The sequence below is a fragment of the Oryctolagus cuniculus genome, chromosome 17, assembly GCF_051225735.1.
Source record: "Oryctolagus cuniculus isolate XC-2025 breed Fujian yellow rabbit chromosome 17, ASM5122573v1, whole genome shotgun sequence".
NCBI classification, from domain to species: Eukaryota; Metazoa; Chordata; class Mammalia; order Lagomorpha; family Leporidae; genus Oryctolagus; species Oryctolagus cuniculus.
Genome location: NC_142883.1, coordinates 25645605 through 25658982, shown reverse-complemented (window position 1 = coordinate 25658982; position 13378 = coordinate 25645605). Strand labels below are relative to the sequence as shown.

Sequence of the window (13378 nt, the reverse complement as noted above, 5' to 3'; positions counted from 1 at the left end):
AAAGGGGTCTTCAACTGCCTGCCTGCCCCTGCTGTGGCCCTGTGCGCCCGCCTGCTGTCGGTTCCAGCCAGCACACGTGGCGGGCAGTGTTACACGCAACTCCAGGACACCTGTGAATGTCTCGTAGGCCGCCAGGTTGTCCGGCGTGGCGTCCTCACCTGCAGGATCATGGAACCGAGAGTGCTAAATTTGACTCCAGTCAGCAACACCAGGAGCTTAAAACAGGGCTGATAAATGGGAGATGCCAGACAAGTTCAAACAAAAGCTCTGCTGATCACTAACCTTGGGCACCCTGGTGCCGCAGGTCTCCAAAGATCAAAGGACTTTCATCCGCAGTTAATTCGCAGCTATGTGTGGAAGGGAGGGGGCTAGCGCAGGCAGATTCCCCCAAACCCTATGCTTTTAGCTCCGAGTGCATTGTACTTAGGTCTATTTTGGTCTAAGTGTCAGGCCCACCTCCTTGGCTGGTGGCCCTCGGGCTCCTGGCAGAGCATTCTCCATTCCCTGTGCACCTCTTACCCCTGGTGCGGGGAGTGACCCACAGTAATCTAGGATACAGTCAGGGAAAGCTATTCTGGGGTTCCACACTGAAAGAGAAATGTCATGGCTTTTTTTTTTTTTTTTTTTTTTAAATTTAAGATGTATTTGTTTTTTTGAAAGAGTTACAGAGAGGCAGAGAAGTCTTCTATCCACTGGTTCACTCCCCAAATGGCCACAATGACCAAAGCTAGGCCTATCCCAAAGCCAGGAGCTTCCTGTGGGTCTGCCACACAGGTGCAGGGGCCCAAGGACTTGGGCCATCTTCTACTCCTATCCCAGGCCATAGCAGAGAGCTGGATCAGAAGTGGAGCAGCTGGGGCTTGAGCTGGCGCCCATATGGAATGCTGGCCCTGTAGGTGGTGGTTTTACCGGCTGTACCACAGCACTGGCCCTGCCATGGTCTTTAAAAAGTGTAACGTGGCAGGAAGGAAACATTGACTGGATACTCAATAAGGCAAGGTATTTGGGAATGGGCTCAGCTCAGAGCTGAGCACATGTCTGCACTTTTTGGAAATGGAAAAATCTTGGAGAAGGCCAGGTGCCCCGTAGGCTGCTGGGTTTGTCCCCGAGGTGACTGGAACTCGGGTTGCACCTTGGACCTGCGCCCTCTGTGGGAGGAGAGCTGAGATCCTCCCGAGACCCACGGCTGCCAGACGAGTCTGGCCCACTTGTCATGGGAACATTGTGTGTGCTGTGTGAGTGGTGCTGGTCAGCTCCCCCAGACGCCCTGGCAGAGCGCTCGCGCCGGGTCTCTGCGGGGCTGTTCAGCCCTCCCCATCACAAGCACACCAGCTGTCTTCAGGAACAGGAATCTCGTGTTTCTAGGGCTCCTTTCCCAAAGCTCTCCGGTACGTGACATTTTATCCGGGAGAACCTGCTGGGGAGAGGTGAGCCGGAAGGAAGTCTCATGTGGGGCAGAGCCAGGGCCCACCAGAGTGCGTCAGCTGGAGGCTGTGGCTCCGGGGAGGGCGGAGCTGCCCACTCCCATGTTGCTTCTCGCTATCAGGGCTCAGGGCTCTCTTTAACCCTCAAGTGAGCTAAGCCAGTGGTTCCCAGCTATTTGGATTTTCTGGAAGTTTCCAAATAATGACACAAGTATGCTGTATTTTTTTTTCAAGTAAGGAAGTTAGGTAGTGCAAATATCACCATTACGATTTTAAAAAGGACATTTTGAACTCCAGAAAAAAAAAACCTTAGGAAAATCTATCCACAGAATAAAGGCGCCTTCTCCCAAGGAAATTATCATGGGAAGTCATACCACATACCACTATATCAATAAGATAAGTTAGTCTCTTCACTGCAGAAAATGTCCAACATACAGTGTCACTCTGGTGAGACCCTGCAGGGCCTTGCTACCACGGAGCTGGAGTGTCACAGGCGCATGCTGACCAAGAGATGGGGTTTTTCCAAAACCCCATCTGGAAACAGCACCCCTGGACCCGGGCCACTTCTACCTTCCCTCTGGAGAGCCCGGGGGACAGCAGCCTGTGCAGGGGTGGGGGTGGGGACTTCCAGGAGGGCCACAAGGAAGTCCCAGGGCAGCCTGACCCGGGAGCTGCTCCCAGCCCAGCTTCCAGACAGTGCGTGCACCCTGGAAGGCTGCCACCTACTGGTGAAAACCAAGCCCTGACAGGCACGGTCCTCAGCCCGGGTGCCAGTGGTGGGAGGCCTGGGAAGGGGCACAAAGAGGGACTTGGAATGGAGAAGCTGCATCCGGTGCCTTGGCTCGTCTGCTGCACAGGGCGATGGGGTTTCTGTCCAGCTGGGCCTGACTCCCGGTGGTCGCTGGGAGGCCTGGGGCAGGATGGTGTGTCCTTGCCTCCTCATTTCTGGTTCCGTCAGAGTGTGTGAGTGGCTAGCAAAACACCAGGCTTCAGCTGAGGTTCAGACCGGATACCATTTCCTCCTCAGGACCCCAGGACTGCCCCAGTCACACCACAGCCCGGGGGCGAACACGTGAGTCTTGTTACTCTAATATGAAGGCTGGAGCTCCCAGCACGGTTGCAGAAGGGGCGTGTGTGTCACCAGGCCACCAGGTTCATTTTCTTAAGAGGGATCCACAGCTCTGTAGATCCCCAAAGGGGCCCGTGCACAGTCCCTTCATCAGGGACGCGTTCAGTTAACAGTGGTTTCCCACATCGAGTTGTGTGCCCAGGCAGCACTGCAAAACCTGAGCAAGTGTCACCTCCGGCCCTTCTCCAATGGAGAGGTTCCAAGGAGAGCCTCCCCCTCGTTCAGTTCCGCTCCTGGTTCCCTCCCAGCCTTTCCTCGCACTAGCTAGGGCTGCCAGACTTAACAAATGAAATATAGAATGCCAAGCTATGTTTGAATTTCAGGTAAACAATAGGTAATTTGGGGTTACAAGCGTATCCCTGAATTCACATTTAACCAGCATTCCGTGTTTTACCTGGCAGCACCCGTGTGGCATTAGTCCTCATCACGACTCTTCCGGTGGACCGTCTGCTTAGGAAAACGCTGGCACCGTCACAAACATCGCCACCTGCGATTCCGCGCAAGGCTTCCAGGCGCTCTTCGCCGTCTCTGCGATGGCCCTGGGAGGCGCAAGTCCGGGCCAAGGCAGCAGGGGGCGCCATTCTCCTAAAATAGATCCCCAGGAGAGTGCCGGGGGCGTGGGGGGCTTGGGAAAGGCCAGGCGGGGCCGAATCACGCCCAGGGACCCACGGTTGCCTTCTTAATGCAGCATCAGAAGCCCCTGAGGATCCCACCGGAGTCCATTCCACTTTGGACGCCGGCTACTGCCAGCTCTCCCTGTGGCTCCCACCTCACAGTCCCCGCACCCCCTTGCAGGGTTCCTGTGGCCCTTCACTGCGCCTCTGCGCCCCAAGTTCCCTTGACTCAGAATCCGCCTTCTCAGTCGGCGCTTCTGACACCAGCATTCACTCGCATTTCACAGGGTGTGCTGAGACCGCCGCGCGCCGGGAAGACAGGCGCGAGCCTTTGCTGGGGGTGCTCCAATTGCGGCGGCGTCGGGCTTCAAGGTTACCGGGTTTGCCTTTCTCAAGTAGAGCCGCGGCCCCTGTGGCTTTCCATTTTAAGGACTCCACTTTCTTTCTTATACAGATTTATTTATTTATTTGAATTGAAAGGCAGAGTGACAGGCAGGGAGGGAGAGACACAGAGAGAGAGAGAGAGAGAGAGAGAGATCGTCCATCCACTGGGTCACCCCCTAGATGGTCTAGTGGCTGGGCCAGGCTGAAGTCAGGAGCTAGGAACTCCATCAGGATCTTCCACATGAGTGGCAGGGGCCCATGCACTCGGGCCAGCTTCCATTGCTTTCCCAAGTGCCTTAGCAGGGAGCTAGATCAGAATTGGAACAGCCAGGGTAGGGGGCCTGCGCTGTAGTATAATGGGTAAAGCCACCACCTGCAGTGTTGGCATGCCATATGGGCACCAGTTTGAGTCCTGGCTGCTCTACTTCCAATCTGGCTCTCTGCTATGGCCTGGGAAAGCAGTAGAAGATGGCCCAAGCCCTTGGGCCCCTGCACCCATGTTGGACACCTGGGGAAAGCTCCTGGCTCCTGGCTTCGGATCAGTGCAGTTTCGGCCATTGCGGCCAATTGGGAGTGAACCAGCAGATGGAAGACCTCTCTCTTTCTATGCCTCTGCCTTTCTGTAACCCCGCTTTTCAAATAAATAAAATAAATATTTTTAAAAAAGTAGAGCAGCCGGGACTCCACTGGCACTATGACATGGGATGCTGGTGCTGCAGGTGGTGCCTTAACCCACTGTGTCACAATACCAGCCCTAAGGGGCCTAATGCCTAACACTTTATGTCTAACGCTTTTGTAATCATAGCAGGATGACGGATGAATGAGGAGAGCTACTTTAAGTCATAAGGAAAAGGGTTGGGGTGAAGGTGGGTGTGAGGTCTTGACAAATGGAGAGTGCATGTCCCATCCAAAGGGCACAGTGGGGGGCTGGCACTGTGGCACAGTGAGTTAAGCCACCACCTGCAATGCCAGCATCCCATGGGGGCACTGGTTTGAGTCCCAGCTGCTCCACTTCCAAACCAGCTCCCTGTTTGTGCCTGGGAAAGCAGTGGAAGATGGCTTAAATGCGTGGGTGCCTGCCACTCATGGGAGACCTGGATGGAGATCCTGGCTGCTGACTTTGGCCTGGTCCAGCCATGGCTATTGAGGCCTTTTGGGGGAGTGAACCAGCAGATGGAGGATCTCTCTCTGTCTCTGTCTCTCTCCCTCTCTCTCTCTCTCTAACTCTGCCTTTCAAATAAATAAAATCTTTTAAAAAATAAACAAAGGGCAAGGCAGCTTTCCTCTTCCTCCTGATGGCTACCTAATTTGTGATTTCATGAGAAGATGAAAATCCTGATTTATGTATGAGCTCGCCAATGTTTTGAATTCTTGGCCATTTTATTTAAAGAGAGACTCAGGAGGCTGGTGAGAAACTTTTTTAAAAAAAGATTTATTATTTTATTTGAAAGGCAGTTAGAGAGAGAGGGGGAGAGAGAGAGAGAGAGATCTTCCATCCATTGGCTTACCCCCCCCCCCCCGTATGGCTACAATGATCGAGGCTAGGCCAGGCTGAAGCCAGGAGCTCGGAATTCCATCTGGGTCTCCCACATGGGTCTAAGCACTTGGGCCACCCTCTGCTGGCTTCCCAGGCACACTAGCAGGGAGCTGGATTGGAACTGGAGCAACCAGGACTCAAACTGTGCCCGTATGGGATGCCAGAGTCGTAGATAGTGGTCTAACCCACTGTGCCACAATGCTGGCCCCAAATTCTTGGCCATTTTAACTCAAACATGCCTGGAGGTCAGATTCAGCCTGTGGCCACCAGCTCATCACTATTGAAGCACTTGATCATTGCTTTAAGGCATCTGATGAGTGTTTAGATGTCTTATTAACCCCAAGACTATCCCGGTGTCTTTTGCCTCTGACACTGTGCCTGGCACATGGTAGGTGTTCAACAAATGTTTGCAGAAGGGAGGGAAGGAGAGAGGAGGCAGAACACTGGCAACAACGGTTTGCTGATGGGAATTCTTGCTCCTGCTCCGGGCAGGGGACAGATGGAACAAGAACGCCTGAGACCGAATTTATTGCTGAGTGTGTGTGTGTGTGTGTGTGTGTGTGCACCCGAGTGCGGGTTCCTGTGTTAGCAGGTGTGACAGCTGGAAAATGTGTCTGAGAACCATCAGCTCCTTTCTGGGTGGCCTCCCAACCTATCTGTCCCCATTCATGGAGGATGAGGGGGAGGAGAAGAATTCAGGGCTCAGGGTGGACTTCCTGGCTTCCTGCCAGGACCCGTAGCTGCTGGCATGGAGATCAGAAAGAGCTCAGAGAGGCTGCTGGCACCGACGGATGCATCCTTGGGGAGAGGGGTCTGACAGCTGCTGCCACCCACTGCCTGCTCATCCGCGTGCCCACTGCAGAGCAAGCAGCAGCGTGTGGCAGAGTGAGAGGCTTTCTCGTCTTGCTTGTCCGACACGAGACCATCAGAACGACCCTGCACCCTGGGCGGCCGAGGGCAGACTTACAAGAGCTCAAAACGGCCGCGCTCAAGAGAAGCGTGGGGGCGACTCGCACTCCCACCGCAGCCCCCCGGACGCCGGGCAGGTGCTCCGCTCCTGCTAATTGTGTGCTGCTGGCCTTTTATCTGCAGCCACCGCTGCCTCCAGCCCACGTGGCCGCCCAGCGAATAGGGACCTATCTTTAGAAAATGGACTTCTCAGGCCAAGAAAATGGATTTTAGCTGGGAAGCAGCTAGATCCTTCAGGAGTCAGAGCTGCCGTGTTGGCCCCGAGACATCTTGTAAACCTTTGGGAGTGCAATTTTCTTTCTTTGTTATGGACAGATAACATTTGTGTGTGTTTGTGGACTTCAGTGTGATAACTCAATGGGTGGACATAATTGTGAGGATCAAATCGGGGTAATTAGTGCTTCCACCTCCTCAGACACGAATCACACCTGTGCTAGGACCCTCCCGACTCTTACTGGTTCTTTTTTTTTTTTTTTTTTTTTGGACAGGCAGAGTGGACAGTGAGAGAGAGAGGCAGAGAGAAAGGTCTTCCTTTGCTGTTGGTTCACCCTCCAATGGCCACTGCGGCCGGCGCACCGCGCTGATCCAATGGCAGGAGCCAGGTACTTCTCCTGGTCTCCCATGGGGTGCAGGGCCCAAGCACCTGGGCCATCCTCCACTGCACTCCCGGGCCACAGCAGAGAGCTAGCCTGGAAGAGGGGCAACCGGGACAGAATCCGGCGCCCCAACCGGGACTAGAACCCGGTGTGCTGGCGCCGCAAGGCGGAGGATTAGCCTAGTGAGCCACGGTGCCGGCCTCTTACTGGTTCTTTTGAGATGTCTTGTAGATTGCTGCTGACTACCGTTACTCCAGAAAATGCGATTTTTTTGAATGGGCAGCCCAAGTAGCTTGGAGTCACTCTTCAGGCTGGGTTATGGCAATGTCTCTCCCACGATTGTCCCTAATGAGAGGTACCTTGAGGGGCCGGCACTGTGGTGCAGCCGGTTAAAGCCTCGGCCTGCAACACCAGCATCCCATATGGGCCCAGTGGAGTCCTAGCTGCTCCACTTCCAATCCAGCTCCCTGCTGGTGCACCTAGGAAAGCAGTGGAGGATGGCCCAAGTCCTTGGGACCCTGCACCCATGTGGGAGACCCAAAGGAAGCTCCTGGCTCCTGGCTTTGGCCTGGCCCAGCCCCAGTCATTGCAGCCATTTGGAGAGTGAACCAGAGGATGGAATATCCCTCTCCCTCTCTCTCTGTCTCTCTTTCCTCTAACTCTGCCTCTTAAATAAATAAGTTCATCTTACAAAAAATAAAGAAAGAAAAAAGAGGTCCCCTGAGAGCCCGACCACCCCAGCCTGGGGGTGCCTCGTGCTCCCCCAGCAGAGCACGGCCAGCCGGAAGCCCCGAAGCCAGGCCTTCCAGGAAGCCATCTCCCCCAGAGGCAGTGCTGACTCAGCCCACACTCAGCTTCTAGGTCCGCTCCCTGCCCTGGAGCGTGCGACCCAGGCAGAGGGGCACGCAGGCGGGGCCCCTGGCTCTGTGTGTGCGTGCCCAGGGAGGAGAGACGGGAGGGAGGGCCGGGATGCTTAGGACTTTGCTAAGGGGAAAGGAGGGAGGAGCCACAGTGGCCTGAGCGCCCTCTGACAGCGCTGCCAGTGGGCGTCTTGAATCGGGAGCAAGATCAGCTCAGATCTCTTTCCCAGCTCTCATTTCTGGACTGCACGGCTCAGGTGCGCCGGACGCTCTCTGGGGCCACTGGCCGGCTCTGAAACCCCTCTCTCCCCAGCAGACGGCAGTGGGCACACGTCCCTCTCCCTCCTTTCCTGTCTCCACCAACTGCCTCTGATCCTTCCATCCCTAGGGCTTCCTGTTTCCCTGACTTTACACTCTCTTCCTCTGGTCCTCTCTCCACACTCCTCCCTTCTCCCTCTCTCTCTCTCTCTCTCTCTCGTTCGCTCGCTGTCGCTCTCAGTCACACTCTCACCCTCTCCCTCTTCTGCAGTTCTGACAGTGAGCAAATCCTTTGCCTGGCACAGGCGCCCAACGTGCTCGCCAGCCCTGCTGGGTGTCTCTCCTCGTTCCTGCCGCTTCCGTCCAATTACTTCTGGCCAGGCACGCTGGGAGCCCCCGCCCTCCCCCGGCCATGATGCGTCTCCACTCTGGGGCTGAGAGCGGGAGCCCTGTTTGAATAACCTGGGAGCTGCTTGGCAATGGTTCTGTGTTCTCCTCCGAGGGCCCCAGCTGAGTTGAGAGAGTCTCGGGGACGCTGACACCACTGCGGAGGCCATTAAGACTGGCAGGATCTGGCTTTAACAAGGTGGGATCAAAGGCTTTGTAGAGTCAGCCAGGCGAGGGGAGGAACCCTGGCCCTGGCCACGGAAAACAAAACTGTGACTCAAAGTTCTCACGAGATGTTTCCTTGCTCATCCACGTTCCTGAGTTTAATGTCTTTGGCTTGGAAATTAACTTTGAAGCTTTCCAACACAGATAAAAATAGGGCTCCTAAAAGCCTATCCCAGGCACTTTCTGATAAGGTGGCCTTTTAAGGGAAGATTGGGCTCCCGGCAGAGGGTCAGCTCAAGGAATCTTGGGTGAGTGTTTCGGGATCTCACGGCTGCTGCCAGCCCACGACCTAATGATGGGTGCAGGAAGAGGAAGTGGCCGGAGGCTTCTGTGCCTGAACCCTTAGGAGCCAATTTCTTGCAAGGAATGTTTACTTCACTTTTTCAGTGCTGCGTGGTACTGGGAATACCACCGAGAAAAAGGGAGAGACACCCCCCACCCACCTACCTGGGGTAGTGATTAAGACGTGGCTTGGGATGCTGGCATCCTGTTGGAGTGCCTAGGTTCAAGTCCTGGCTTGGCTCCTGATCTGCTCCCTGCTACTGCCCACCCTGGGAGGCAGCAGGTGATGGCGCCAGTGCTTGGGTCCCTGCTACACATGGAGACCTGGATTGAATTCTAGGCTCCTGGCTTTAGCTTTGGCCCAGCATCAGCTGTTGTGGATATTTGGGAAGTGAACCAGTGGATGGAAGATATCAGTGTGTGTGTGTGCGTGTGTGTGTGTGTTTCTCTCTCTGTGTCCCTCTGCCTTTCAAATACACAGAAAATAAATGATGAATTAATTTTTTAGCTGGTGCCGTGGCAAAGCTGGTGAAGCCTCTGCCTTCAGTGCTGGCATCCCATATGGGTGCCGGTTCGAGTCCTGGCTGCTCCACTTCTGATCCAGCTCTCTGCTATGGCCTGGGAAAGCAGTGGAAGAGGCTTTGGGTCCCTGTACCTGCATGGGCGACCTGGAAGAAGCTCCTGGCTCCTGGCTTCAGATAGGCTCAGCTCCAGCCATTGTGGCCATTTGGGGAATGAACCAGCAAATGGGAGACCTCTCTTTCTCTCCATCTGCCTCTGCCTCTGTAACTCTGCCTTTCAAATAAATAAATAAATAAATATTTTTTAAAATGATTAATTAATTTGAAGAATCCCTGTCCCCACGGAGGAAGAGTTTAGTGAGGACGTGGAGGAAGGGTGACCGAGGAGCAGGGGAAGGAGAATGGGGGAGGCCTAGCTCAGGGCCAGGGGACATTTGTATGGCTTCCTGAAGGCCCGACGGATAAACAGGAGCCTGGAGATTCCACAGGGAGTTAGCGAGCAGCAGGCTGGGGTTTGGGCCAGAGAAGGTGGAAAGAAGATGGTTCTGGGAAGAGGGACCAGCATGTGCAAAAGGCAGGCCTTGGAGTTGTGTGTGTGGCTTGAAACCCTGTGGCTCAGTTGGCCAGAAGGTGTGTTAGGCGGGGCTCTCCACACAGACAGAGCCAGGAGATATAAATGAGAGGAGACTTGCTAGGGGAAATGTCTCGTGCCATCCCGGAGGCTGGGAAGTCCCATGAAGAGTCAGCAGTGAGCTGGAGGCCCTGGAACGCCCGAGGCGGGGCCCAGTCCACGTCTGAGAGCCTCAGAAGCAGGGAAGCCAAGAGTGACGCCCTCAGTCCCGGCTGAGGGCTGAGAGCTCGGGGCACCCCGGGGTGGCATGGGGCACTTGTCTCCATGCTGGAGTCCAAAGCCTGTCGAGCCCCAAGGCCTGATGCCCAGGGCAGGAGAAGACCATCCCAGCCCCAGGGCGGAGGGAGAAGAGGTCGCCTTTTCTCTGTGTGTTTTGTGAGGCCTTGGCCTGCGGGTCGTTAGGGGGTGGCCGCCCAAGCTGAGCATGGATCTTCCCCACTCACTCCACCAACTCATAACTCAACATCTGCTGGAAAACCCCTCACAGCCACACCCAGAGATACTGCTTTCCCGTTCCCTAGGTACTCCTTGCTCCAGCCAAGTCTGCACCTGCAATCAGCCATCACAGAATGGCGGCAAGGAGCCCAGAGACAAAAGCCCGGAGCCTTTCACCCCAGCGAAGGAATCTAGATTTCATTTTCCTGAGGGCAGCGAGAGCCATCAGAAGGGCTGTGTGCAAAGATGGGACTTGAGCAGGGTGGCGTTCTAGAAAGCTCCCTCTGGCTGCAAAGCAGAGAATGGCCTGGGAGGCAGGGAGGTAGGGAAGAGGGCTCTTGTGATCCAGAAGTACCTGTGGAGACGGGAAGCAGAGCTAGGAGACACCTGCAGTGTGAATTGTCCACGTGGAGATGATGTGGCTGTGGTTTGATGGGGTCAAGGACACTTCGCCCATCCCCCAGGCTGCTGGGTGGGAACAGGGTGCAACAGGAGAGCAGGCTCTGGGTCTGCTGACTCTCAGGTGTCAACATGACTTCCGGCTGAAGAGACCAGGTTGGTAGTTGGCTATGAAAGCCTTGGGCTCAAGAGGAAGGCCTGGCTCAAAACAGATGGGGACAGATCTGCAGCCGACAGATGGCCGTGAGGGTCAACGAGAGATCTCAAAGCAAGCAAGGCTAGCGTGGAGGGGAAAGACCTGAATGGGTGCTCGGAAGGCGACACCTACAGATGGCTAAAAAAGGAAGCCGTGGAGGAGACCGAGAAGGAGCAGCCCCAGAGGCAGGAGGAGAACCGCGAGTAGGGTCCTCAGCTGTGAGCCCCCAGGATTCACCTCCCCCTTGTCCCGGCAAGAGCACTCTGCCCCGGTCACCGTCGGGTGGGCCGGATCCCTGGGAGAGGTGTTGATTGGCTCTGCCTCCCCGTCCTGACCCAGCCCTGTAGGCTCTGCGCTTGCTCCCTGAGCTCCGGCCACACTAGCTCTGCTGAGGCTTGTTAGAAACGCCACGCCCTTTTGGGCCTTAGGAGCTTGGTCTGGTCCGATTTTCTCCCCCGCCCCGCATCTCCCTTCTCCATCCCCTTTGCCTACCGACCTTCCATTCATGCTTCTGACCTTTGCTCAGGTCTTCTGTGTCATTCCGGGTGAGGCTGGGGCTTCCTGTTACAACGCCATTCGTTCACTCATTCAGTGTGTGCCCCAGTCCCTTCCGTCCAGGTGTTAGCACTGCACTGGCCGCTGGGACACAATGGACAGCAAAGCAGACAGATGTTCTAGTAAAGGAATGTCTAGTAGCAGAGTCTCGTAGAGAGTGAGGAGATGCACAAAACACTGTTAAATCTTCGCTGGTGTTGGAAGAAATCAAGACAGGAAATGATGGAAGACCCTTACTTTGGATAGGGTGGGTGGCCAGAGCAGGCTGAAAGGAGAGACAAAACCAGCCAAATGAAGAGCAGAGGGAAAGTGTTCCAGGCAGAGGGCATAGCAAAGGCCTGTGATGGGAAAGAGCTAGGAACTGATGGATGGCTGGGGTGGCCAAAGCTGGCATTGAAGATGAGGCCTTGGCTGCTGGTGACACAAAGTTTGGGTTTTGCTCTCGGTACCATGGGGAGGCTTCCAGACTTTCCAGCAGGACTGCCACGGGATCTGACCTAGGTTTTAATTCTGTCGCCCTCGGTACTGAGGGAAGAATGGATTCGGAGACAAGCAAAAGATTAGGAAAACTAATTAGGACCCTGTTTCTGTGAGAGAGATGGAAGAGGATGGTGGCTCGGACTTAAAGAAGCAGGAGAGATGGAGAGAAGTGGATGGAGTCACGAGGTACTCGGAACCTAGAACTTAGGTGAATTCCTGCTGGGTTGGACGCGAGCTACCAGGGAGATGGGGGAGTCAGGTCCCCTTTCTGACCTGAATGAACAGGACAAGAACCAGGTTTGCTGGGCACGACCTGCCCTGTCACCCACCAGGTCTCCCACTTCCCTGCAGCTCCAGGGCAAATCTGCAGACACCCAGAGCTTGAGTGACGAGCAAGCACCCTTTGAACACCTCTGTTGGGAGACTCTGAGATACCTTCCAGTTGGGAAATTCTTTTATTCTAAACTGAAAAGTCTGTGAATTGTCCAGAAATAGACAACATGTCCATTTCTTTTGAGGCATCCTGTGGATCCCTGGTAGAACCTGCAGCCAGGAGTACTCAGGAAGTTGACTTTTCACTTTGGTACAGATCTTCTGTAATTGAATTTTAGATTAAATTCCTTTTTTAAAAAATAGGATCCGAACATAGAGTAAACTTTCAGTTGAAGTCAATTCACCTTGATGAAGTAGAGCCATGGCAAGGATAATCTAAAATTGTAAAATCTGAAGTAATTCCTGTTTGAATTGAGTCAGAAAGAAAATTTTGTTTTTGCTAAAGTAATTATCTACATTTAGGTAAATGTTATTGTCGGGCAAATGCCAGCAGGTGGTGGATCAATCTTATTCAGAAAGGGACCAAAGCCCACTGATAATATTTCATAACGGCGAACACAATCCACTCCTGGAAATATAATCTTTGTTGAAAGCAAACATTAACCTTCTAAAACTTGTTTTAAAATAATGACTTCAGATCATTTTGAGACTCATTTTAAAGATGAATGAGACAGAGATGGAGTTGTGTTGCCAGTCGAAGACTAAAACCAAAGAAAAATGGGACCCAAATCTGTTATTTCCTCTTCTCTCCTTCCCACTGCCTTTTTTTTTTGACCTTGAACTTCGTCCTTTGGATATCATCTTTCCCAGCCACTTTCCCAGGTCACAGACTCAGAACCTCCATACCTCGCAGCGTATTGATCAAATCCTCAGATAAGTACACCATCCGCAGCCTTTTGTTTTATTAAAGAGAAGTAAAATGACAGAATGCTTTTTGTGTGCCAAGTACTTTTGAACAAATATGTCATTCAAGGCTGTTTATTACCCCATGATAAATGCCTCTTTCCACTGATGGGATGGGAGGGTTGGTGGGCCAGCGTCTGATCTGCTTCCTGTTTGGGATGGGGCCCTGCGTGGATAGCTTCAGCGAGAAGCAGGGCTATGTATCTCACAGTGCACACCATGGGACCTTTCCTTGATAGATGAGGCCCAGGGCGTGGTCT

General features: G+C 54.0%; 1 long non-coding RNA gene across 2 annotated transcripts; it reads left to right on the top strand.

Moving 5' to 3' along the window:
* The first annotated feature begins 8079 nt into the window (after positions 1–8079).
* Positions 8080–9496, top strand: LOC127484391 (uncharacterized). 2 transcript variants are annotated; one of them, XR_016224182.1, is made up of 2 exons: positions 8080–8357; positions 9174–9496. It is a non-coding gene; the product is annotated as an uncharacterized LOC127484391 (long non-coding RNA). The 2 variants fall into 2 exon arrangements; XR_007911315.3 differs by having other exon boundaries at positions 8184–8631.
* Positions 9497–13378: the final 3882 nt, after the last annotated feature.